We start from the raw sequence: 26,908 nt of genomic DNA on the forward strand, positions 1-26,908 counted from the left end.
CAAGAGGTTGTATAGCGAGGGACCAATAGATTGTGGTTTTGATGAAAACAAATAAAACAAACGGCGGATATATAAAAAGGTACAAGCACCAGTTAGTTAAATATTTTTAGAAGTTCTTAGAAGTTTGGAAAGTTTTTTAAAATGTAATTAAAATGGAAGAGACTGAAAGAGGTTAATGTGGGCGTGGCTTAGTTTTCACTGCTTTTGTGGGCGTGTCTTCACTTACTCATTGGCTGTAGGCTGCACTCCTGGCCTTAGTGATGTCATATGCTGCCCACAACTAAGCAGTGCCGAAGAGCAAGTCTCAGTTCTCTGCAGCTCCATCGAGACTGACCGCAATTTTTGGGCCTTCATATCATTCATATGGCCCACTGCCCAGAACTGAATGCAGTTCCACCAGACGGGGTCTATCATAGAGAATATAAGCAGGAGTAGGCCATTCGTTCCATCGAGCCTGCTCCACCATTCAATATGATCATGGCTGTTCCTCTATCTCAATACCATATTCCCACTCTCTCGTCATATCCCTTGGTGCCTTTTGTGTCTCGAAATCTATCTCTCTCCTTCTTATATATATTCTGTGCTATGGCCTCCACAGCCTTCTCTGGTGGAGATTTCCAGAGGTTCAACACCCTCTGATGAAGACGTTTTTCCTCATCTCAGTTGTAAATGTCCTACCCCGTATACTCAGACTGCGACCCCTCGTTCAAGTCCCCACAGTCAGGGGAAACATCCTCCCTGCACCCAGTCAAACCCTGTCAGAATTTTATATGTTTCAGTGAGATTCCCTCTCATTCTTCTAAACTCTAGCGACTACAGGCCTAGTCGACCCAATCTCTCCTCATACGGCAGTTCTACCATCACAGGAACCTGTCTGGTGAACCTTCGCTGCACTCCCGCTAGGGCAAATAAATCCTTTCTTAGGTAAGGAGACAAAAACTGCACACAGTACTCAAGGTGAGGTCGCACCACGGCCCTGTATAACTGTAGTAAGACATCCTTGATCCTGTGCTCAAACCTCTTGCAATGAAGGCCAACATGCCATTTTCCTTCCTAGCCGTTGCTGGACCTGCATGTTTACTTTCAGCGACTGGTGTACAAGGACATCCAGGTCCCTTTGTACATCAACATTTTCCAATCTATTACCTTTAAAGTAGTACTCTGCCGTTCTGTTTTTCATACCTAAGTGGATAACTTCACATTTATCCACGTTATACTGCATCTGCCATATATTTGCCCACTCACTCAACTTTTCTAAATCGCCTTGAAGCCTCTTTGCATTCTCCTGACAAATCACAGTCCAACCTGGCTTTGTGTCATCAGAAAACTTCACAATAATACATTTTGTCCCTCATCCAAATCATTGGTATATTTTGTGAATTGTTGGGGCCGCAGCACTGATCTCTGCGGTACCCCAATAGTCTCTGCCTGCCACCCCGAAAAAGACCCATTTATTCCTACTCTCTGTTTCCTGCCTATAACCAATTAACAATCCATGCCAGTATATTACCCCCAATCACATATACTTACCTTTGCACACAAAACTGTTATATGAGACTTTATCAAGGCCACCAGAAAAGCCAAATGCGACACATCCACTAGGTTTCCCTTATCTATTCTACCAATTACATCCTTAAAAAACTCCAGTAGGTTTGTCAAACACAATTTCCCTTTCATAAATCCATGTTGACATTTTCTAATCCCGTTCATATTTTCTAAGTGTCCGATTACCACACCCTTTATAATAGACTCCAGTATTTTACCTACTGCTGATGTTAGGCTAACCGGTCTGTTGTTACCGGTTTTCTCTCTCCCTCTATTTTTAAATAGTGGGGTTACATTTGCCACCCTCCAATCTGCAGAAATTGTTCTATAATCTATAGAATTATGGAAGATGACAACCGATGCATCCACAATTTCCATGGCTACCTATTATGGTGCTCTGGGATGCAGATTATCAGATGCTAGGGATTTATCGGCTTTCAGTCCCTTTAATTTCTCCAGCACTATTTTTTTACTAATACTAAATTATTTAATTCCTCGTTCTGCCTAGACCTCAGGTACCCTACAATTTCTGGGATGTTATTAATGTGCTCTTACGTGAAGACAGAAAGAAGTATTGTTTGATTGCTCAGCCATTTCTTTGTTCCCCATTATAAACTCGCCCGTTTCTGGCTGTAAGGGACCTACATTTTTCTACACTAACCGTTTTCTTTTTAGATACTTGTGGAAGCTTTTGCAATCCGCTTTTATGTTCCTTCCAAGTTTACTCTCATACTCTATTTTCCCCTCTTTATCAAACTCTTGGTCCTTTTCTACTGAACTCCAAGCTGCTCCCAATCCTCAGGCTTGCTACTTCTGGCAACTCTATATGGATTCTCTTTGGAGCTAATTCTATCCTAAATTTATTTGCTTATCCATTGTTGGGCCGCTTTTTCTTTTCGGTTTTTGCACCAGAACGGAATTTATAACTTTTCCAATTCTTGCTTTCGTTCCTTAAACGTTAATCATTGCAATCCACTGTCATGCAATTAAATTAAGCTCCCAAATCTATTATATCCAACTCCCTCCTCATATTTCGTACTTTCCTTTGTTTAGATTAAGGACCCTACTTTCGGATTAGAAACATAGAAACATAGTAGATAGGAGCAGGAGTAGGCCATTCGGCCCCTCGAGCCTGCTCTGCCATCCAATGCGATCATGGCTGATCATCCAAATTCAGAACCCGGCCCCTGCTTTCTCCCCATACCCCTTGATCCCTTTAGCCTTAAGAAATATATCCAACTCCTTCTTGAATATATATAATGTATTGTCCTCTACTGCCTTCTGTGATAGAGAATTCCACAGGTTCACCACTCTCTGGGTGAAGAAATTCCTCCTAATTTCTGTCGTAAATGGCCTACCCCTTATCCTTAGACTGTGACCCCTGGTTATGGACTCCCAGACCCTCGGGAACATCCTCCCTGCATCTAGTCTGTCCAGACCTGGCAGAATTTTATAACTTTCAATTAGATACCCTTTCATTCTTCTAAACTGCAGCGAGTACAAGCACAATCGACCCAATCTTTCCTCATCCGTCATTCCTGCCATCCCAAGTATCAGCCTGGTGAATCTTCGCTGAACTCCTTCCATGGCAAGAACATCCTTCCTCAGATAAGGCGACCAAACTGCACACACTACTAAAGATGTGGCCTTAGCAAGGCCCTGTATAACTGCAGCAAGACATCACTCTTCCTGAACACAAACCCTCTCTCTTAGAAGGCCAACATACCATTTGCCTTCTTAAATGCCTGCTGCATCTGCAGGCTTACCGTCAGCGACTGGTGCACAAGGGCACCCAGGTCTGGTTGCACTTCCCCTTCTCCCAATCTATTGCCATTCAGATAATAATCTGCCTTCCTGTTTTTGCCACCAAAATGGATAACCTCAAATATATCCACATTATATTGCATCTGCTATGCTTTTGCCCAATGAGCCAACCTGTCCAAATCATCCTGGTGTTTCTCAGCATCCTCCTCACAGCACACACGACCACCCAGCTTTGTGTCATCTGCAAATTTGGAGATATGACATCTAGTTGCCTTGTCTAGATCATTATTATATATTGTGAATAGCTGGGGTCCAAGGACCGATCCCTGCGGTACCTCACTAGTCACTGCCTGCCACTTGGAAAAAGACCCGCTTATTCCAACTCTTTGCTTTCTCTCTGCCAATCAGTTCTCTATCCAATTCAATACCTTGCCCACAATCCCATGTTGCTTAAATTAACACGCTAGTCTCTTAAGCGGGACCTTATCGAAAGCCTTCTGAAAGTCCAAATACAACAATACCACTGGTTCTCCCTTATCTATTTTACCAGTTACATCCTCAAAAAATTCCAGTAGGTTAGTCAAGCACGATTTACATTTTGTAAATCCATGTTGATTTTGTCCGATCCTGTCACTGTTTTCCAAGTGCTCTGCTATTACATCATTTATAATGGACTCTAGCATTTTCCCCATTACCGATGTCAGGCTTACCCGTCTGTAATTCCACATTTTCTCTCTACCACCTTTTTTCAATAGTGGGGTAATATTAGCTACACTCGAAACCATGGTTACTGTTCCAGATTCCATCGAATTTTGGAAGATGATCAGCAATGCATCTACTTTTTCCAGGGCCACTTCCTTAAGTACACTAGGATGTAGATTATCAGGCCCTGGGGATTTATCCGCCTTCAATCCCATCAATTTCCCTAACACCATTTCCGTACAAATGCTGATTTCTTCCAGTTCCTCCCTTTCATCAGACCCTATGTTCCCCGACATCTCTGGGAGGTAATTTGTGTCCTCCTTTGTGAAGACAGAACCAAAATATGTATTTAATTGGTCGGCCATTTCTTTGTTCCCCATTATAAATTCCCCTGATTCTGACTGCAAGGGACCTACGATTGACTTCACCTATGTTTTTCTCTTCGCATATCTATAACAGCTTTCACAGTCGGTTTTTATGTTCCCTGCAAGCTTACTCTTATTTCTATATTCCCTTTCTTAATTAATCCCTTTGTGCTGCTTTGTTGAATCCTAAACTGTTCTCAATCCTCACGTTTACTGCTTTTTCTGGCCAATTTATATGTCCTCTCCTTGGATCTTATGCTATCCCTAATTTCCCTTGGTAGCCACGGTTGAGTCACATTTTTCGTTTTATATTTATGCCAAACTGGGATGAACAAATACTGTAGTTGATCCATGCGGTCTTTGAATGTTTGCCATTGCATATCCACCATCAACCCTTTGAGTGACATTCCCCAAGCAAACCTACCCAACTTGCGCCTCAGACTGTCGTAGTTTCCTTTATTTAAATTTAGGTACCAAGCCTGTGAGTCGACAACGTCATTCTCCATCTGAATGATGAATTCGATCATATTATGATCGTCTGACTCAAGGGGCCTCGTACAACAAGATTGCTAATTAATCCTTTCTCGTTACAAAATACCCATTCTAAGATGGCCTGATCTCTGTTTGGTTCCTCGACATATTGGTCCAGGAAACCATCTTGTAAACACTCCAGGAATTCCTACTCCACAGTAATGTTAAAAATTTGGTTGATTGGAATTGTTCACTTTCCATCGTAATGAAGAATTGCATCATATTATGGTAACTCTTCCAAAAGTATCCATAACAACTAAATTATTAATTAACCCCTTCTCATTGCACAATACCCAACCTAGGATAGCATGTTCCCTGGTTGGCTCCTTAACGTACTGGCCTAAATCACAATCTTGTGCACGCTCCAGTAATTCATCCTCCACTCTAATAATGCTAATTTGGTTTGGCCAGCCTATTTGTAGATTAAAACCACCCATGATTACTGTACAACCCTTGTTGCACTCATCTCTATTTTTCGGTTTGATGCCATCCCCTACAGATCCACTATTGTTTGGAGGCCTACAGACAACTCCCACCAATGTTGTCTGCCCCTTGGTGCTTCTTAGCTCCACCCAAACTGATTCTACATCTTGATTTTCTGAGCAAATATCCTTGCTCACTATTGCTCTGATGTCATCCTTTACTAACAGTGCCACCCCACCTCCTTTTCCTTCTTGACTTTCCTTCCTGAATATCAAATACCCCTGGATATTCAGCACCCAGTCTTGGTCACGCTGCAACCATGTCTCCGTAATCAAGTGCTCTGTACAGCGACAACTTTCTTCCTCCACTTCGAATTCCAGCTATCTTGAGATAAAACTCTATCTTGAGATAAAACTATATATTGAGATATAAGCTGTGTCTTTATGCATTTCTCTACTTCACCTGACGAAGGAGCAGCGCTCCGAAAGCTTGTGATTTCAAATAAAACTGTTGGACTATAACCTGTTGATGTGTGACTTCTTACATTTGTCCACCCCAGTCCAACTCCGGCATCTCCACATCTTGAGATAAAGGCTAACATTCCAATAGTCTTTGTAATGATGTTCCTACCTTTCCACTAGATTTTACTAATTTCTGTACTTTGATTCCTAAATCTATCTGATCCTCCATTTTCCCCAGTTTTTCACCAAATAGGAAAAACAGGAATCTTGTTTTACGTCCAAAATGGAAGTTCTCACACTTTTTTACTTTACATTCCATCTGCTACATTTTTCCCACTCACCCAATCCATCAATGTCCCTTTACAACTTTCTGCTCAAGAGTGCATTATTTACTGCGTCAGTTAAATTAATTTCACCAGCACACTTAAATATACGACTCCCTATTCCTTCTTTCAAGTCATTGTTAAATTTACTGAAAATCTGAGATTCAGTTCAGATCCCAGGTGGACACCACTAATCACATCCTGCAGTGTCATTACAGAGCCATTATTCCTACTATCTGTCTCCAGCAATATAGTAAATTTCCTGTCCTTGAAGTCTATAAGTTTCCTCCAATTCCATGCACAAGCTAGTCGAATGCCTTCTGAGATTCCATTTGAATAACATCCATAGACAGTCCTTTACCTACCACTTTAGGTATCTCCTCAAAACGATGAACTAGCTTCGACAGAGGTGACTTAACCTTTACAAATTCATGCTGGATCTCTCTGATCAGCTCATTTATTTCCGAATGCTCTGTCACTCTGTCCTAATAATAGATTGTTGTACATTCCCCACAACTGAGAGCAGTCTAATGAGCCCATAATTTCGTGGTTGATCTCTCGTTCCCTCTTAAATAATGCTCTGCGTCTTGCTATTTTCCAATCCAATCGTTCAATTCTTCAATCGAGAGACTTTTGGAAGATGATGACTCGATAGGATTACATAGGATTTCATCAGATATACGGCACAGAAACAGGCCATTCGGTCCAATCAGTCCATACCGGCGTTTATGCTACACTCGAGCCTCCTCCTGTCTAAATCTAAATCTGTCAGCGTAACACTCTGTTCCCTTCTCCCTCATCCTCATGTCCTGCCTCCCTGAAATGCATCTATACTATTCGGTTCAACCACTCACTTTGGAAGCGAGTTCCAAATTCTCACAACTGTTTGGGAAAATAAGTTTCTTCTCAATTATCTATTGGATTTCTTGGTGTCACTCTTCTAGTGATGGCCTCCAGTTATGCTCCTCCCCACAAGTGGAAACATTCTCTCCTTATCCAATCTATTAAAACCTTTCATAATATTATAAGCTCACTCCTCATCCTTCCTTTTTCAAGAGGAATGAGACCCAGCAATTTTATCTTTTCCTATATGTATACCATCACATTTTTGTATCATTCTTGTAAATCTCATCTGCCCTTTCTCCCTTGAATCTAAATCCTTTTTAACATATGGCGACCAGAACTGCAAGCAGTACTCTAAATGCAGTCCAACAAAGGTTCAATGCAGGCTCAGCATAACTTCGCTACTTTTCTGTTGTGTCCTTCTAGAATAAACCCTAGTGCTTGATTTGTTTCTAAGTGGCCTTGCTAACCTATTTCGCAAATTTAAGTGAATGTATGTATTTGAAATCAGTGGAAATGTTGTTCCTCTACCCCACCTAGATTCGAACCTACCAAGTGATAAGTGACCTCCCTATTCTTCCTGCCTAAAGGTATTACCTCGTATGTATCTATGTTGAACTTAATTTGCCAATTATTTGCTCATTCTTCGAGTTTATTAACATCCCCCTATAATGGATTGCACTCCTCCAGATTATTGACTATTGCCCCAATTTGTTATCATCTGCAAATTCAGAAATTGTGTTTTGATTGAATAGTTTAAATCGTTAATGTAAATTGTGAACAGCAGTGATCTCAGCACTGATCGTTGTGGAACACCAAAACGCACCTTCTGCCACTGTGAATAGAAAAGCTTTACTCCCACTCTCTGCTTTCTGTCTTGAAGCCAGCTAGCAACCTACTCTGCTACTTATCTCGTGACTCCGCATACTCTGACCTTATTCGGTAGTCTATTGATTGGACAAATCAAATTCGCCAAGGTAGCCTTGAGGAGGAGTTCATAGTGTGTATCTGGGATGGTTTCCTAGAACAGTATAGAAACATAGAAACATAGAAGAGGGGGCAGGTGCAGGTCATTCGGACCCTCCAGCCTACTCCGCCATTTAATGAGATCATGGCTGATCATCCAAATGCAGTACCTGTCCTGCTTTCTCCCCATATCACTTGATCCCTTTAGCCTCAAGAAATATATCTAACTACTACTTGAATATATTTAATGATTTTGGCCTCAGCTGCCCTATGTGGCAGAGAATTCCAGTTTCACCACTCTCTGGGTGAAGAAATTCCTCTTCATCTCAGTCCTAAATGGTTTACCCCTTATCCTTAGACTGTGAACCCTGCTTCTGAACTCCCCGCCATGGGGAACATCCTTCCTGCATCTAGTCTGTCTAGTCCTGTTAGAATAGTACAAGTTTCAATGAGATCCCCACTCATTCTTCTAAACTCTAGCGAATGTAAGCCAAATCGACCGAATCTCTCCTCATACGTCATTCCTGCAATCCCAGGTATCAGTCTGATGAATCTTCGCTGCACTATCTACATGGCAAGAACATCCTTCCTCAGATAAGGCGACCAAAACTGCACACAACACTCAAGGTGTGGTCTCATCAAGGAATGTACAACTGCAGCAAGACATCGTTGTTCCTGTACTCGAATCCTCTCGCTAAGAAGTCCAACATACCATTTGCCTTCTTAAAAGCCTGCTGCACCTGCATGCTTACCTTCAGCGACTGGTGCACATGGACACCCAGGTCTCTTTGCACTTCCCCTTTTCCCAATCTATTGCCTTTCAGGTAATAATCTGCCTTCCTGTTTTTGCCAGGGACGTAGATAATCTCGCATGTATTCACATTATGCTGCATTTGCCATGCATCTGCCCAATCACCCATCCTATACAAATCGTACTGATGTTGTTCTACATCCTCCTCACAGCACACACGCCCACCCAGCTTTGTGTCATCTGCAAACTTAGAGATATTATATCTAGTTCCCTCCTCTGGGTCATTTATATATATTGTCAATAGCTGGGGTCCTAGCACCGATCCCTGCTGTACCCCACTAGTCACTGCCTGCCACTCGGAAAAAGACACATTTATGCCAACTCTTTGCTTCCTGTCTGCCAACCACTTCACTACCCAAGACAGTACCTTACCCCAATCCAATGTGCATTAACTTTACACACTAATCTCTTACGTGGGACCTTATTGAAAGCCTTCTGAAAGTCCAAATACACCACATCCACTGGTTATACCTTATCTATTTTACGAGTTACATCCTCAAAAAATTACAGTAGGTTACTGAACATGATTTACCTTTTGTAAATCCATGTTGACTTTCTGATCCTGTCATTGTTTTCCAAGTACTCTGCTATTACAACTTTTATAATGGACTCTAGAATTTTCCTCACTACTGTTGTCAGGCTTACCGTTTCTTAATTCCCCGTTTACTCTCTACCGCTCTTTTTAAATTTTGGGGTTACATTAGCTATCCTCCAATCCATGGGAACTGTTCCAGAATATTTAGAATTTTGGAAGATGACCAGCAATGTATCTACTATTTCTAGGGCCACTTCCTTCGGTACTCTTGGATGTAGATTATCAGGCCCTGGGGATTTATCGGCCTTCAATCCCATCAATTTCCCTGACACCATTTCCCAACAAATACTGATTTCATTCAATTCCTCCCTCTCATTAGATCTATGTTACCCGACGCTTGACTTCACCAATCTCTTTCTCTTAACTAATCTATAGAAGCTTTTACAGTCTGTTTTTATGTTCTCTACAAGCTTACACTTATGAACTATTTTCCTATTCTTAATTAATCCCTTTCTCTTCCTTTGCTGAATATTAAGGGCTCCGAATCCTCAGGGTTGCTGCTTTTTCTGGCCAAATTGTATGTCCTCTCCTTGGATCTTATGCAATCCCTAATTTCCCTTGTTAGCTACGGTTGAGTCACATTTTGTTTTATTTTTATGCAAGCAGGGCTGAAAAAATTCTATAGTTCATACATGCGATCTTTAAATATTTGCCATTGCCTATTCACCGTCAACCCTTTAAGTAACATTCCCCAATCCATCCTAGCAAACTCTTGCCTCATACCATCGTAGTTTCCTGTTTTTTAATTCAGTACCCTTGTCTCTGAGTCAACTACTTCACTCTCCATTTTACCGAAGAATTTTATCATATTATGATCGCTCCTCCACAAGGGGCGTCACACAACAAGATTACTAATTAATCCTTTCTCATTAAATAATACCCAGTCTGAGATGATCTGATCTCTAGTTGGTTCCTCGAATATTGTTCCAGGAAACCATCCCGTATAAACTCTAGGAGTTCCTCCTCCACGGTATTGTTACTAATTTGGTTAGCCCAATCTACATTTAGAATAAAGTCACCCATAATAACTGCTGTGCCCTTATTGAACGCATCTCTAATTCCCGGTGTAATTCCATCGCCAACCTCCGCATTACTCTTTGGGGGTTTGTAGTCAACTCCCACTATCGTTTCCTGCCCTTGGCATTTCTCAGCTCTGCACCTACAGATTCAACATCATCAGAGCTAATAAACTTCCTTACTATTGTGTTAGTCTGATCTTTAACCAGCACTGCTACCCCACCTCATTTTCATTTTTTCCTGTCCTTCCTGAATATTGAATACCTCTGGATGTCGAATTCCCAGTCATCGTCACACTGGAGCCATGTCTCCGTAATCCCAATTATATCTTATTCCTTTACTTCTATTTGCACAGCTAATTCATCCACCTTATTATGAAAGCTCCTCACATTAAGAGACAAAGCCTTCAGGCTTGATTTTTCATCACTCTTCGTACTTTTAGAATTCTTATTTACTATGGCCCGGTTTGAATTATAGCCTTGATTTCTCTGCCTTGCACTTTTGCTTTTCTCCTTTCTGTCTTTTGCTTCTATCATTGCTTCCCTTTCCTCTGTCTCCCTGCACAGGCTCCCAACCCCTGCCATTTTAGTTAAACCCTCCCCAACAGCACTAGCAAACACTCCCCCTAGGACTTCAGTAATGGAACCAAGCAGGCTACCTAGTATCTGGTACTGTGTAATATGATAGCATTAATTAATGACCTCATACAAAAGGATCCTCTAGGAAAGAGTGATCATAACATGATTGAGTTTCAAATTCAGTTGGAGGGTGAGAAAGTTGTATCTCAAACCAGTGTCCTGCTCTTAAACAAAGGTGATGTCAATGGCATGAGGGCATAGCTGGCTATAGTGGATTGGAAAAAAACAAATTAAAAGGAAAGGCAGTTGAAATGTTGTGGCAGATATTTAAGGAAATATTTTACAACTCACAACAAAAATATTCTCCAGTGAGAAAGAAATACTTTAAGAGAAAGCAGCACTATTCGTGGCTATCTAAGGAAGTAAAGGATGGTATCAAATTGAAAACAAATGCAAACAAGATTGGTGGGAGGCAAGAGGATTCCGATTATCTTTAAACCAGCATTGGATTATTCAAAAAATAATAAAGTGAGAGAATATGAATTACCAGAGTAAGCCAGGAAGAAATATTAAGTCAGATTGTAAGAGCCTCTACAGCTACATAATCAGGAAAATAGTAGCTAAAGTAAATATTGCTCCCTTAGAGGATGAGAATAGGGAATTAATAATGGGGAACGGGGAAATGGCAGAGACTCTGAACAAATATTTAGAATGTGTTTTCACGGTAGAAAACATTAACATTAACCCACTAATGTATAATCAAGGGACAACAGGGAGGGGGGAACTAAAGACTATTACTATCACTAAGGAAAATGTATTTGGTACAATAATGGACTAAACGACGAAAAGTCCCCTGGACCAAATTGGCTGCATTCCGGTGTCTTTAAATAAGTGGCTGCAGTGATAGTGGATGTATTGGTTGCAATCTACCAAAATGCACTGTACTCTGGAGAGGTCGCAGCGGATTGGAAAACATCAAATATAACACACCTATTTATGAAAGGGGGGAGTCAGAAAGCAAGAAACTATAAACCAGTTAGCCTTACCTCTGTCGCTGGGAAAATGCTGGTGTCCTTTATTAAGGAAGCAGTGGTAGAGCATTTGGAAAATCATAATGCAGTCAAGCAGAGGCAGCATGTTTATATGAAAGGGAAATCATGTTTACCAAATTTGCTGGAGTTCTTTCAGGATGTACCGAGTTGGGTGGATAAGGGTGAGCCAGTGGATGTGGTGTATTTGGATTTCCAGAAGGAATTCGATTAGGTGCTACATAAAAGGTTACAGCATATGATAAGAGCACACAGAGTAGCGGGTAATAAATTAGCATGGAAGATAATTGTCTAAATAACTAAAAGCAGAGAGTCGGGATAAATGGGTCATTTTCCAGTTGGCAAACGGTAACGAGTGGGGTGCCACAAAACTCGATTCTGGGGCCTCAACTACTTACAATCTACATTAATGACTTGAACGAAGGGACCGTGTGTCATTTAGCCAAGTTTGCGGAAGATGCAACAATAGGTGAGAAAGCAAGTTGTGCAGAGGTCTAAACGAAGCTGCAAAGGGATACAGAGAGGCTAAATGAATGCGCAAACATATGACAGTTGGAGTATAATGTGGGAAAGTGCGAGGGAATCCACTTTGGCAGGAAAAATAAAGTGTCTTGATATCACATCCTTTATAATTGACTCTAGCATTTTCCATACTACTGATGTTAGGCTAACCAGCCTGTAGTTTCCGGTTTCCACTCTCCCTCCTTTTTTAAGTAGTGGTATTACATTTGTCACCCTACAATCTACAGGAACTATTGCATAACCTATAGAATTTTGGAAGATGACAACCAATGCATCCACTATTCCATTCTCCCGGTGTCTCCTTCAAACTTGCTCTGACGATGCCACCTTCCCTACTAGTGCTTCTGATTTGTAATTCGTTTACCTCAGCCGAGGATTCCCCTCTACCATGGTTGACATGGCCCACTGCTGTGTTCATTCCAGTTCCCGCACTTCTGCTTTCATTCCATCCCAACCCTCCCAGAACGACAGTAGGTTTCGCCTTGTCCTCAACTTTCATCCCACCAGCCTGCACCTTCGATGGATCATCCTCCAGGATTTACGAAATCACCAGCGTGATCTCATCCACCAAACACATCTTCCTCTCACCTCTGCTTTGTGCATTCCAAAGGCACTGCTCCCTCGTCGACACCCTGGTCCACAGCTCCCCCCCCGACAACACCCCTCCCCCTTCGCCCAGCACCTTCCCGTGCAAGGGCAAGAGATGCAACAACTGCCCTTTTACCTCCTCCCTTCCCACTGTCGAGAGCCCCAAACACTACTTCCAGCTGAAACAACGATTTACTTGTATGCCTTGCAAATTAGTATATTGTATTCGTATTCACGATGTGGTCTTCTCCACATTGGGGATACAAAACGCAGATTGTGTGACTGCTTTGTGGAACTCCCCCATTCAGTCCGTGAGGGTGACCTGAGCTCCCGGTCACCTGTCACTATAATTCTCCACTTCACTCCCACTCTGAAATCTCCATCCTCGGCCTCTTACACTGTTGCAGTGAAGCTTAACGTAAGCTCGAGGAACATTGCCTCCTCTTCGATTAATCACATTACAACCGTCTGGACTCAACATCGACTTCACCAATTTCAGATCATAACCTCTGCCTGTATCAATTGGTTTCTTTCCCTCACATGGCAGCTGTCTTTAATTCAGCAATTGGCTTTTACATTTCATCTAGAACCATCTTTAAAACACAACAGTAAAATATTTTACAGGCACCTCAATAAGTAAGAGAATTGGGATGGGAATAGTGCCATTAACGGGTAGATAGGATAATACCACAGGTAACGATAGAGAGATGCCAGAAACATTAAATAATTATTTTGCTTCAGTATTTACCAGGGAGATAGAACAGCTGGGCATCTCATTTGATGATGAGATTAGTAACGAGATAAGTGCATTTAAAATAAAAAGGATTTATTAACTAAACTAATCAAACTCAAAGAGAATAAAACCCCTGATCTGGATGGATTGCGTCCACACATTTTAGTAGAATCTAGCGAAGCGATAGCAGAGGTATTACAACAAACATTTAATAATTCGTTTAAAAAAGTGTTGTGCCAGAGATTTGGCGGATAGTGAATGTAATACCTATAGTTAAGAAGGGGCATAGAACATGTCCAGGGAATTATAGACCAGTCAGCTTAACATCGATAGTAGAAAAAAATGGAGCACTTACTAAAGGATAAAATAGAAGAACATCCCGAAACAGAAGACATAGAAATGATTAGTCAGCATGGATTTCAAAAGGGAAAGTCTTGCTTGACCATCATCATTGAATTTTTTGAAGAGTTAACAGAAAGTGTCGACAATGATAATGCAGTAGGTTTAATTTTCCTAGATTTTCAAAAGGCCATCCATAAGGTAACCCATAATAGACTGATATACAATATCAGATAATGTGCAGTCAGGGAACAAGTAGCAGAATGGATAGTTAGCTGGCTTCAAGACAGAAAGCATTGAGTGGGAGTAAAGTGTAGCTTATCACAGTGGCAGAAGTGTGTAGTGGTTTTCCACAAGGATCAGAGCTGGGACAACTGTTGTTCTCAATTTATATTTTCGAATTAGATTTGAAATCAAAAACACAATTTTTAAATTTGTGGATGACACCAAATTGGTTGGGGTATAGTCAATCCTGAGGAGGACTACAACAAATTACAGGCTGACATGAATAAACTTGCAGAATGGGCATATAATTGGCAAATGAACATAAACACATATAAATGTGATGTATGACGTTTTGGTAGGAAGAACAGGGAAGTCAAATATTAATTGGATGGTGCGAGTCTAGTTTGGGTAGAAGAGCAAAGTGATCTCGTAGTACAACTACACAATTCACTAAAAGTTGCGACACAGGTTAGCAAAGCCATCAACAAGCAAACCAAGAATTAGGGTTTATTTCTAGAGGTTTAGAGTTGAAAAGTAGGGAAGTTTTGCTAAACCTGAATCGAAACGTGGATAGACCACACTAACTGCGCTCAGTTCTGGTCGCCATATTTTAAAATAATATAGAGGAACTGGAGATGGTGCAGAGGATATTTCCAAGGCTGATGCCAGAAATGCGAGGGTATACATATCAGGAAAGGATGAACAGGCTGGGTCTCTTTTCTCTTGAAAAGAGGAGGTGGTGGGGTGACCTGAAAGAGGTCTTTAAAATTATGAAAGGTTTTGATAGATTCGATAAAGAGAGAATGTTTATAATTGTGGGGAAGTTCATAAATAGAGGCCATTAATATAAGATAGTCACCAAGAAATGCAATAGCGAATTCATAAGAAACGTCTTTACCCAGAGAATGGTGAGGATGTGGAACTCGTTATCACAGGGATTGGTTGAAGGGAAAAGTATCGATGAATTTAAGGGGAGGCGAGTTTAGCATATGAGGGAAAAGGGAAGAGAGGTTTATGGTGATAGATTTTGATGAGGTAAACCGGGAGGAATCTCGAGTGGAGCATTAACGTTGGCATGGACTGGTTGGGCTGAATGGCCTGTTTCTGTGTCGTATATCCGACTTAGTCCTATGTAATCCTATGTAAAGTAAATCTCCTCTCAACCATCACTGCTCTCAGCTGAACAACTCCAACTTCTCTGCTGAATCCACGTAACTGATATCATTCACCCTTTGAATCATTCTCGTAAATCTTTTATGCACCCTCTCTACTGCCTTCACATCGTTTCTATACTGTGGTGCCAAGAATTAGACATAATCGCTTTGAGGCCGAACCAGTGTTTTGTAAAGATTCATCATAACTTCCTTGCTTTTGTACTCTATGCTTCTATTTATGAAGTTCAGGATCCTGTATGATTTTTTAACCGCTTTCTCTACCTACCCTGGCACCTTCAACGATCTGTCGACATATAACCCCAGATGTCTATGTTCATGCACTCATTTTGAATTTTACCATTTATTGCCTCTCCTCATTCTTCTTGCCAAAATGTATCACCTCGCACTCTTCTGCATTAATATATTTGCTGCTGTTAGCGAATCTGTGGTAAAGTAAATGAAAAGAACAACAGAAATGGATTGCTGCATTTTCTTGTGCCGTCAAATGTTGGTAACTCAATTACCATTGTGACGTGAAAAATTGAAAGGTCCGTATCAGAGGTTGAGATTCTATAAAAGTGGAACTGATGGTTTCAAACAGAAGTGGGACATAAAATAAACCAGCTGGGGATCCAGTTCAATAACGTGGGCTCATCGATGCAATGTCCCTCTTTGATACCAAGAGAAGGGTTGGATTGAAATTCACATTTCTACTAACTTTGTGGAGCCATAACCTGATTAACCAGAGTGAACAACTCCCATGAAACGTGGGGATGTGCATTTCATATGAAGGAATTCATTTTTGCTGGAATTTAGGACGTGGGCGTCGTTGGCAAGGCCGACATTTACTGCCCAACCCCAGTTGCCCTTGAGATGATTGTCAGCCCACTTCTTGAATCCACTTGTGTTCCCACAATGCTGTTTGGTACGGACTTTCAGGCCTTTGAGCGAGCGACACAGAAGGAACGCCAGATACAGTTCCCAGTCAGGATGGTGTCTGACTTGGATGTGGAACTGGGAGATGATGCTGTTCCCATGCAGCTGCTGCCATCGTCCTTTCTGATGATGGAGGTCGTGGGTGTGCGGAGTGCCGTCAAAATGCAACCCATTGAGTGATATGGAATGCTACAATGAGCTTAAGTTAAATATTTCACATATCAGGATGATTTCGTAAATCTCATTCTGCAGTTCCGGTTTTCTGACTGAGAATCTGTAATCTGACATGGCCAACCAATCTGGCGGTTTCTCGTGAATTGACCATACATTCAGTGGAATAAAAAAATATCAGGATGATGACATTTGGCATTAAACATTTCGCTGTGGTAGGCCCAGAGATTTAGGGAGTAAAATTTGAAATCAGGGACTTTGATTGTGTAATTATAATAGCCAGCCTGCAGTTCCCCTGTCAGAATGGCTTGTCTTCACATCGCTAATTATCGGGTCTCTCAGCTCCATCACACAGCATTCCCTCAGTACTCAGTCACAGGGGCAATTGTAAACTAGCACGATATTACAATCCATTCAAGTCAATACAGGTTATAATTGGGCGGAGAATAAAACGGGAGTCCGATCACTCTCCGCCGCTTTCCCGCCTGGAGAATGTGGTTACAGTTACTCTCCAAGTTTGGCCACGGGCTGCGCTGTCATGATTCTTTGGCCGGGTTGAATTAACAAAATTCTGACACAATGAGGTAATCATTAGTCCTGTACAGTAGCCTAAAACAAGCGATAGCCCATCATCAGCCCGTTTTACACATCACCGGACTTTCGTTCCCATTGCCTACAATGGAATCTGAATTCATGGGGTGTGAAACGGGAGGCTGATTTGCTTTCGCTCGTTTTGCGCTTCCGCCCGTAACGATTTTCATCCCATTATCTCCTGTAACGCCCCTTGCCGCTAATAGATTCATAGGGTCTGAATGCAGGGTCAGTGTTACAGGGATCCTGTCAAGTTTTGAGCAATAAAAACAAAACGTAACCCCACTATTTAAGAAAGGAGGGCGAGAGAAAATGGTGAACTACAGACCAGTTGACCTGACATCAGTATTCGAGAAAAAGCTAGAATCTATTATTAAGGACTTAGTAAAAGGGCACTTCGAAAATAATAATAGGATTGGCAGAGTCAACATGGATTTATGAAATGGTAAACGTGTTTGCCAAATTTGTTGGAGGTTTTTGAGGTTGTAACTAGCAGAATAGATAAGGGGGAACCAGTGGATATGGTGTTTTTGGATTTGCAGAAGGCATTGTATAAGTTGCCACACAATAGGTTATTAAACAAAATTAATGCTCATTCGATTGGTGGTAATATACTAGCATTTATAGAGGATCAGTTAACGGACAAAAAGCAGAGAGTAGGAATAAACGGGTCATTTGCGGGTTGGCAGGCTGTAACTGGTGGGATACCGCAAGATCAGTGCTTGGGCCTCAGCTATTCACAATCTATAGCAATGATTTGGATGAGGGGACCGAATTTATTATATCTATGTTTTCTGATGATACATAGCTGGGTTGTAACATAAGTTGTGAGCAGGATGCAATGAGGCTTCAAGGGGATACAGACAGGCTATGTAATTGGGCAAGAACACGGCAATTTGAACATAATGTGGAGAAATGTGAGGCTACCTCCAAGGTGCGCAGTCTCAGATTAAGGGGTCGGCCATTTAGGAATGAGATGAGGAGAAATTTCTCCTCTGTGAGGGTCAAGAATCTTTGTAAATCACTACCCCAGAGGGTTGTGAAGGCTCAGTCGTTTCGTATATTCAAGACAGGTAGATATGTTTTTGAATATTTAATGAATCAAGGGATATGGGGAAAGTGCAGGAAAGTACAGATGATGTAGAACATTAGCAATGGTCTTACTGAATGGCGGAGCAGACTTGAAGGTCCAAATGGCCTACTCCTGCTCCTATTTCTTAAGTTCTTATATTCGTAAAACCAATTCTGTTATATTCCTCTCTCCTAATATTAAACCATTAATTCTGTTACAGTGATTAAAGCAGAAATTAATAAACATATCACGAGTGATGATAAAACATATCAAAAATCTCTGCTCCCTGTCACTCACCTGCTACAATAACCATCACGTACGCGCTTCGTAGGGAGTCTAACTGCCTTCCATTGACGGAGGTCCTATATTGGCACTGGTACCGCCCTGCTTGGTCTGTACTGGTAACCGGGATTGTTCCAATGTTGTTCTTTGTGACAAATTGTTCGGATTGCAGATATTGATCATCTTTGTAAAAGTAGAAGTTATTATCACGACTATCTCCAGTCACGTTGCAGGTAATGGTGACCGTCTCTCCTACTACATATGCCCCAGTCGGTTGATCAAGCGATATCAGTGGTATTGTTAGTGGACCTGTGGTAAAATAAATAGAAAGTACAATGTGAAATGGATCTGCGGATTTTCATGTGCAGTGCAAGGTTGGGAACTCACTGATGAATGTGTGGTGTTGAAGCGCAGTTTCATATCAGATAGAGAGATTCCACAAAAGGGGAGTTCGGAATTTGATTACACAGAAGGAAAGACTTGCATTTCTATAGTGCCTTTCATGACCTTGTGACGTCCCAAAGCAAGTTACAGCCAATTTAGTACTTTTGAACTGTAGCCGCTGTTGTAACATAGGATATTGAATGGCGGAGCAAAATAACCTAAATAAGCTCCAGTTCTCTGTACAAAGCCCGGTTTTAAGCCAGAGATTTTACTCCGGGATACGAGCGGAACACGTAAAAGGTTGCTTTCAAATGCCCAGTGCATCTAATGTAGCCCAGATGAAGATGCGATCAGAAAGATTTAAAGGCTCCATTATACTCACACTGCGAGCGCTACCAGTTCAAGTATGAAACCTCCGCCAACCTCATTGAGGCTGAGACCGTCACACATTTCAAATAACTGAATTGTTTTGGTGGGCCGGATATTATTGTTATCGTTACTGCTGGAATAGTCGCTGGCATATCCGGCAACTACTGTCCATCCCTAGCTTCCCATTCAGAATGTGACGGGTGGCCTTCTAATTGAATCACAGCAAGTCCGGTGAGGTCAAAGTGTAAAACAAAATATTGAGTACTAAGATTTGGATCTAGCGACGATGAAGGAACAGCAGGATCGTGTGTGATGTGGAGTTGATTTTGAGGTGTTGGTGCACCCATGCGCCTGCTACCCCTGTCGTTCTAGGAGGGAGAGGTCGTGGGTGTGGGAGGTGCTGCTCAAGAAGTCTTCATGAGTTGCTGCAGTGCATCTTGTAGATGGTATGCATTGCAGCCACATTGCGCTGGTGGTGGTTGGAGTAAATGTTTAAGGTGGTGGCTGGCGTGCCAATCCAGCAGGCTGCTTTGTCCTGGTTGGTGTCAAGGTTCCTGAGTTCGAGCTACACTCATCCAGGCAAGTGGAGAGTATTCCATCACATTCCTGACTTGTGCATGCAGATGGTGGAATGCCTTTTCGGAGTCAGGAGGTGAGTTATTCACCGCAGAATTTCTCACCTCAGATCTGCTCTAGCAGCCGTAGTGTTTATATGGAGGGAAATTTGCAATTGATGTTTTTGTTTGTGAATTTGTTGGTGATGGTTTCCCCATGTGCATGCTGCCCTGGTCCTCCTGGGTGGAGAAGGTCACCTGTTTGTGAGTTGCTGCCGAAATGCAATGCAGAGACTGATCTGGAACCTCACAATGTAATTAGATTAAAATACAGGACCATTTTGCAAGTCTCGGCACGCAGATTCTGTTCCCTGACAGCGTAACCTGTAATGTTTCAACGCCAGTCAATCTGGAGAGGTTTCTGAGGTGACGTTACATTCAGTGGATGTAAATCCCTGGCGCCGTGCTGTCATTGTGCCATTAAACTTTGATAGTTCGAACATGTAGAGGATAATTTTTCTTAGGTGGTTCCTTGAAACAAGTGGTCACGATTCGATTTTACACAAATAAATAAATGGAAAACATTATCAGGCGAGGCATAAAACGGGTGGACAAATCCTGTCTACAGTTGAGCGATAAGATCAAATCCCATTAGGTTATCTTCTTCTCTCCTAATATTAAACCATTCATATTGTTCCAATGATTAAAGCATGATTGTATAAAGAATTTCAGGAGCTTGAAAAAAACATACTAAAATCCTCTGCTCCCTGTCACTCACCTGTTACAGTGACCGTCACAGACTCGCTGAGGTGAGATTCTAACCACCTTCCATGAACGAAGAAATCATATCGGCACTGGTACCGCCCTCCTTGGTCTTTACTGGTAACCGGGAATGTTCCAATATTGTCCTTTGTGACAATTTGATCGGAGTACAGCCGTTGATTATATTTGTAAAAGTAAATGGTTTTATAGCGATAATCTCCGGTCACAGTGCAGGTAATGGTGACTGTCGCTCCTACTACATAAAGCCCAGTCGGTTGGTCAACAGATATCACTGGCGCTGTTAGCGGATCTGTGGTAAAATACATAGAAATAGCCTTTAGAATTGGGTCTGCGGACTTTCATGTGCAGTGCCAGGTTGGTAACTCAATGTTGATTGTGCAGTGTTAAAGTGCAGTTTCACATTGCTTACAGAGATTCCACAAAAGGTGAGTTCGGGATTTGATTACAAGGAAACAAAGAAAGACTTGCATTTCTGTAGCACCTTTCATGAACGCGGGACGTCCAAAATCACTTTGCAGACAATTTATTACTTTTGCAGTGTATTCGCTGTTGTAATGTAGGAAATCAAACGGCGGTGCCAAAGAACCTAAATCAGCTCGAGTTTGCTGTCAAAAGTCTGGTTTAAGGCTGAACATTTTACTCTGGGATACGAGCAGAACAAAGAAGTTTGCTTTGAAAAGCCCAGTGCTGCTAATTTAGCCCAGGTGATGATGCGATCTGAGAGAGCGAAAGTCACCATTGTACCCGCACCGTGACTGGAACCAATGCAATTATGAATCCTCCACCAAGGGAAGGGCATTAGAAACCAATCTCAGCGAGGCTGTGACGGTCACACATTTCAAATAATGGACAAGTTTTGGTGGGCCCGCAATATTGTTATCATTACCGCTGTGACAGTCACTGGCATGGCCAGCAACTGCTGACCTTCATTAGTTTTCCCTTCAGAAGGTCGGTGGCCTTCTAATTGAACCCATTCAGGATGGTGTGGAACTTGGAGGGAACTTTGAGGTGATGGTGTTCCCATGTGCCTGCTGCCCATAATTCGAAAAAAAGGAGTGAACAACCTACTAAACTCCTTGGATTCACATTTGAAACTGTGGGCCCACCAGAAGCATTCAAAGAGATTTCCAATTAGTCTCAACCGCTGCCCTTTTCCCGGAGTCATACAGCTATTCCGTTTTTAGGTATTCATTCAATTCTATTTGGAGGGTAATATTCAATCTGTTTCCACCACCAATTCAGGCAGTTCATTCCAGATCATAAAAACTCGCTTTGGAAAACAATTCCCTTTTTATCCATCCTGGTTCTTTTGCCAATTAATTTAAATCTTTGTCCTTTGGTTGCAGTTTCTTTTTATTCATTCTATCGATACGCGTCATAGTTTGGAACAACTCTCTTGATACTCCACTTATTATTTTCTGCTCCAAGCGTATAACCCCACCTTATCTAGTCTGTCCACATCAAACTACCCGGGGTTATAAGGCACAGAGCTACGTGATGGCTAGCAGAGAGAGAAATACAAAGAGAGGGAGAGAGATTGAGACAGAGATAGACAGGAACAGCGTGGGAGAGGAAGAGAGAGAGATCACGACAAATCAAAGATAGCATCCAGAGAGAGGAAAGAACAATTAACAGGTTAAATGGATTCGCAAATGAAGTGGAAGAGAGCACACGATAGAAAGAGAAGACGACAGAAAGATGAATAACAGGATTGGGAGAGAAACAGAGAGAGAAGGACTGCGAGAATCATTGAGCAATGGAACGAGGGGGAATCAGCGAGACTGGATAAGGGAGATAAAGGGAGAGCGAGGGCTGAAGGCCGTACAAGTCTAAGCTCCGGACCGTACTATCTGACAGGGTCGTGGTAACAGATTCCAGAGGAACTCTCGAAAGGCAATTGGACATGTACTTGAAGATGACTAATTTGCAGGATTAAGCGAAAAGCTGAGGAATGGGACTAAAATGGGCCACTCTTTCCAAAAGCCGCGACAGGCAGGCCGGGCCAAATTGCCTCCGTCTGTGCTGTAAATCTTCATGATTCCATGATTGTATGATCAACCGAAATATAAAAGGGATTTAAATTACTGATCTACATTTGCATTGGTGTCTCTCTGGGTAAAGAGTTTCTCTTTAATTCCCTATTATCATCATTAGTGACGAGCTTCTATTTATGGAACTTATTTCTGGTCTCCCCCACATGTGGACTCATCTTTTCTGCGTCTGCCCTGACAAAACTTTTCATAAACTTAAAGACCTACATCAGATCCCCGTCTCCAGTCCTCCCTTTCCTAGAGAAAGGAGCGCAAACCTGTTCCATCTTTCCTGATAGATATAGCCTTTCAGTTCTGGTATCCTCCTTGTCAATATGCATTGCACCTTATTCAGTGCTTCGATATCAATTATATAAAATGGAGGCCAGGACTCTGCACAGTGCTCCAAGTGCAGTAAAACCCTCGACTATAAATTGCACCTTCTCCAGTGCTTCGATATCCACTTGATAATATGGAGACCAGAACTCGGCAAAGTGCTCCAAGTGTAGTAAAACCCTGGTCTATGCATTGCACCTTTTCCAGTGCTTCGATATCTATTTTATACAATGGGGACCAGGACTCTGCACCGTGCTCCAAGTTTAGTGTAACTCAGGTCTATACATTGCACCTTCTCCAGTGCTTCGATATCCATGTGATAATATGGAGACCAGGACTCTGCACAATGTCCAAGTGTAGTTAAACCCTGGTCTATACATTGCACCTTCTCCAGTGCTTCGATATCCATTTTATAAAATGGAGACCAGGACTCTGCAGAATGCTCCAAGTGTAGTAATACCCTGGTCTATACAAGGTTAACTTATAAACAAAGAACAGAGAAAAATAGGAGCAGGAGTAGGCCGTTCGGCACTTCGAGCCTGCACCGCCATTCAATATGATCATGGCTGATCCTCTAACTCAATACCATATTCCCGCTCTCTCCCCATACCCCTTGATGCCTTTTGCGTCTAGAAATCTATCTATCTCCTTCTTCAAAACAATCAGTTACTTGGCCGCCACAGCCTTCTGAGGTAGAGAATTACACAGGTTCACTACCCTGTGAGTGACGAAATTTCTCCTCATCACAGTCCTACATGTACTACCCCGTATCCTGAGACTGTGAACCCTCGTTATATACCCCCAGCCAAGGGAAATATCCTCTTTGTATCGAGTCGGTCTAGTCCTGTCACAATTTTATACGTTTGAATGAGATCCCCTCTCATTCTTCTAAACTCTAGAGAATAGAGGCCTAGTCGACCCAATCGCTCCTCATACGACAGCCCTGCCATCCCATGAATCAGTCTGGTGAACCTTCGCTGCACTCCCTCTATGGCAAGTATATCCTTTCTGAGGTAAGGATACCTGAACTGCATACAGTACTCCTGGTGTTGTCTCACCAAGGCCCTGTACAGGTGTAGTAAGACAGCTTTTTTCCTGTATTCAAATAAGAACATGAGAACATAAGAAGTAGGACAAGGAGTAGGCCATATGGCCCCTCGGGCCTGCTCCGCCATTCATTAGTATCATGGCTGATCCGAACCTGGACTCAGGTCCACTTCCCTGCCCGCTCCCATAACCCTTACTTCCCTTATAAGCTAGGAAACTGTCTATGTCCGTTTTAAATGTATTTAATGTTGCAGCTTCCACAGATTTGCTACCCTCTGAGTGAAGAAGTTTCGCCTCATCTCAGTTTTGAAACGGCAGCCCCTTCTTCTAAGATTATGACCCCTAGTTCTGGTCTCACCCATCAGTGGAAACATCCTCCCGGCATTCACCCGATCAAGCCCCCTCACAATCTTATATGCTTAGATAAGATCGACACTCATTCTTCTGAGTCCCAATGAGTAGAGGCCCAACCTACTCAACCTGTGCTCATAAGTGAACCCCCTCATCTCCGGAATCAACCGAGTGAACCTTCTCTGAACTGACTCGAGAGCAAATATATCTTTTCTTAATTATGGAAACCAAAACTGTACGCAGTATTCCAGGTGTGGCCTCAGCAGTACCCTGTATAACTGAAGCAAGACTTCCCTGCTTTTATACTCCATTCCCCTTGCAATAAAACCCAAGATTCCATTGGCCTTCCTGATCACCTGCTGTACCTGCATAACAACCTTCTGTGTTTCATGCACCAGGACCCCAGATCCCTTTGTACTGTAGCACTTTGCAGTTTCTTTCCACTTAGATATAACTTGCTCTTTGATTTTTCTGCCAAAGTGCATAACCTCACACTTTCCAACATTATATTCCATCTGCCAAATTTCTGCCCACTCACTTAGCCTGTCTATGTCCATTTGCAAGGTTTTTTATGTCCCCCTCACTCACTGCTTTCCCTCCCAAATCATCTTGCAATGAAGGCCAACATACCATTTGCCTTCCTAACTGATTGCAGCACCTGCATGTTTGCTTTCAGTGACTGGTGTACAAGGACAGCCAGTTCCTTTTGTACATCAGTATTTCCCAAATTTTCAACATTTATGTAATACTCTACATTTCTGTTTTTCGAACCGAAGTGGATAATTTCACATTTATGCACGTTATACTACCATGTATTTGCCCACTCACTCAACTTGTCTAAATCGCCTTGAATCCTCTTTGCCTTCTCCTCATAACTCACAAATCCCACCAAATTCGTGTCGTCAGCAAACATGGAAATATTACATATTTCCCTCATCCAAATCATTGATATATATTGTGAATAGCTGGCGCCCAGGCACTGATCCCTATGGCACCCTGAAAAGATCAATTTCTTCCTACCCTCAGTCTCCTGTCTGTTAAACAATTTTCTCTCCCTGCCGGTATATTACTCCCAATCCCATGTGTTTTATTTTTGCACACTGAACTCTTGTGTGGAACTTTATCAAAGGCATTCTGAAAATCCAAATACTCCATGTTAACAGTTTCTCCCTTATATATCTGCCAGTTACATCCTCAAACATTCCAGTAGGTTGGTCAAACACGGTTTTCTTTTCAAAGTAAGGCTTTTGACAAAGACTCGCATGGGAGACTGGTCAAGAAGGTTAGAGCCCATGGGATCCAGGCCAATTTGGCACATTGGATCAAAATTGTCTTAGTGGCAGGAGGCAGAGGGTGATGATCGCAGGTTCCTTTTATGACTGGAAGCCTGTGTACAGTGGTGTACTGCAGGGGTCAGTGCGTGTTCCGTTGCTCCTTGTAGTATACATCAATAATTTATGTGAGAAGTCACACAACACCAGGTTATAGTCCAATAGCTTTATTTGAAATCACAAGCTTTCAGAGCGCTGCTCCTTCGTCAGCTGAAGTGGAGAGATGCATATAGGCACAGCATATATAGTCAGAGAGCACTGCCAGATGATTGCAGGTAATCCTTCTAAGTGCCCTTTATCACACCTCGGCAGAGAGATAATCACAGCAATCAAAGGTGTGAATCGAGTCCCAACAGGTCAGTGAGGAAAACATTACATCAAAGAACAATGAGGTGGAGTCATAAGGGGTCAAATGTTGCAGATGCTGGGGTCTGTATGAAAAACAATAAACAAGCAAAAAACAATTTTTTGCCTGAAATCACAGCAGGTCTGGCCGCAGCTGTGTAGAGAGAACAAGCCAATGACTACTCGAGTCTGGATGACTATACGCCAGGTGGGGTTAGATGTAGCGTGACATGAACCCAAGATCCCGGTTGAGGCCATCCTAATGAGTGCGGAACTTGGCTATCAGTTTCTTTCGACGATTTTGCGTTGTCGTGTGTCTCGAAGGCCACCTTGGAGAATGCTTACCCGAAGATCAGAGGCTGAGTGTCCTTGACTGCTGATGTATTCCCCGACTGGGAGGGAACACTCCTGCCTGGCGATTGTTGTGTGTTGTCCGTTCATCCGTTGTCGCAGTGTCTGCATGTTCTCGCTGATATACCATGCTCCGGGGAATCCTTTCCTGCAACGTATGAGGTAGACAACTTTGGCCGAGTCACATGAGCATGTACCATGTACCTGGTGGGTGGTGTCCTCACGAGTGATGATGGTAGCTGTGTTGATGATCTGGCATGTCTTGCAGAGTTTGCCGTGGCAGGGTTGTGTGATGTCGTGGTCGCTGTTCCCCTGTAAGCTGGGTAATTTGCTGCGAACGATGGTCTGTTTGAGGTTAGGCGGCTGTTTCAAGGTGAGTACTGGAGGCGTGGGGATGCCCTTAGTGAGGTGTTCGTCGTCATCGATGACATGTTGAAGGCT

General features: G+C 42.4%; 1 pseudogene; it reads right to left on the minus strand.

Moving 5' to 3' along the window:
- LOC147087292 (Fc receptor-like protein 5) overlaps positions 1 to 26,908 on the minus strand; it is a 76,400-nt pseudogene that overhangs the window by 15,943 nt on the left and 33,549 nt on the right.

Source organism: Somniosus microcephalus, unplaced genomic scaffold, assembly GCF_052327205.1.
Source record: "Somniosus microcephalus isolate GS21.2 unplaced genomic scaffold, FLI_Smic_1.0 unresolved_chr6, whole genome shotgun sequence".
Taxonomy (NCBI): Eukaryota; Metazoa; Chordata; class Chondrichthyes; order Squaliformes; family Somniosidae; genus Somniosus; species Somniosus microcephalus.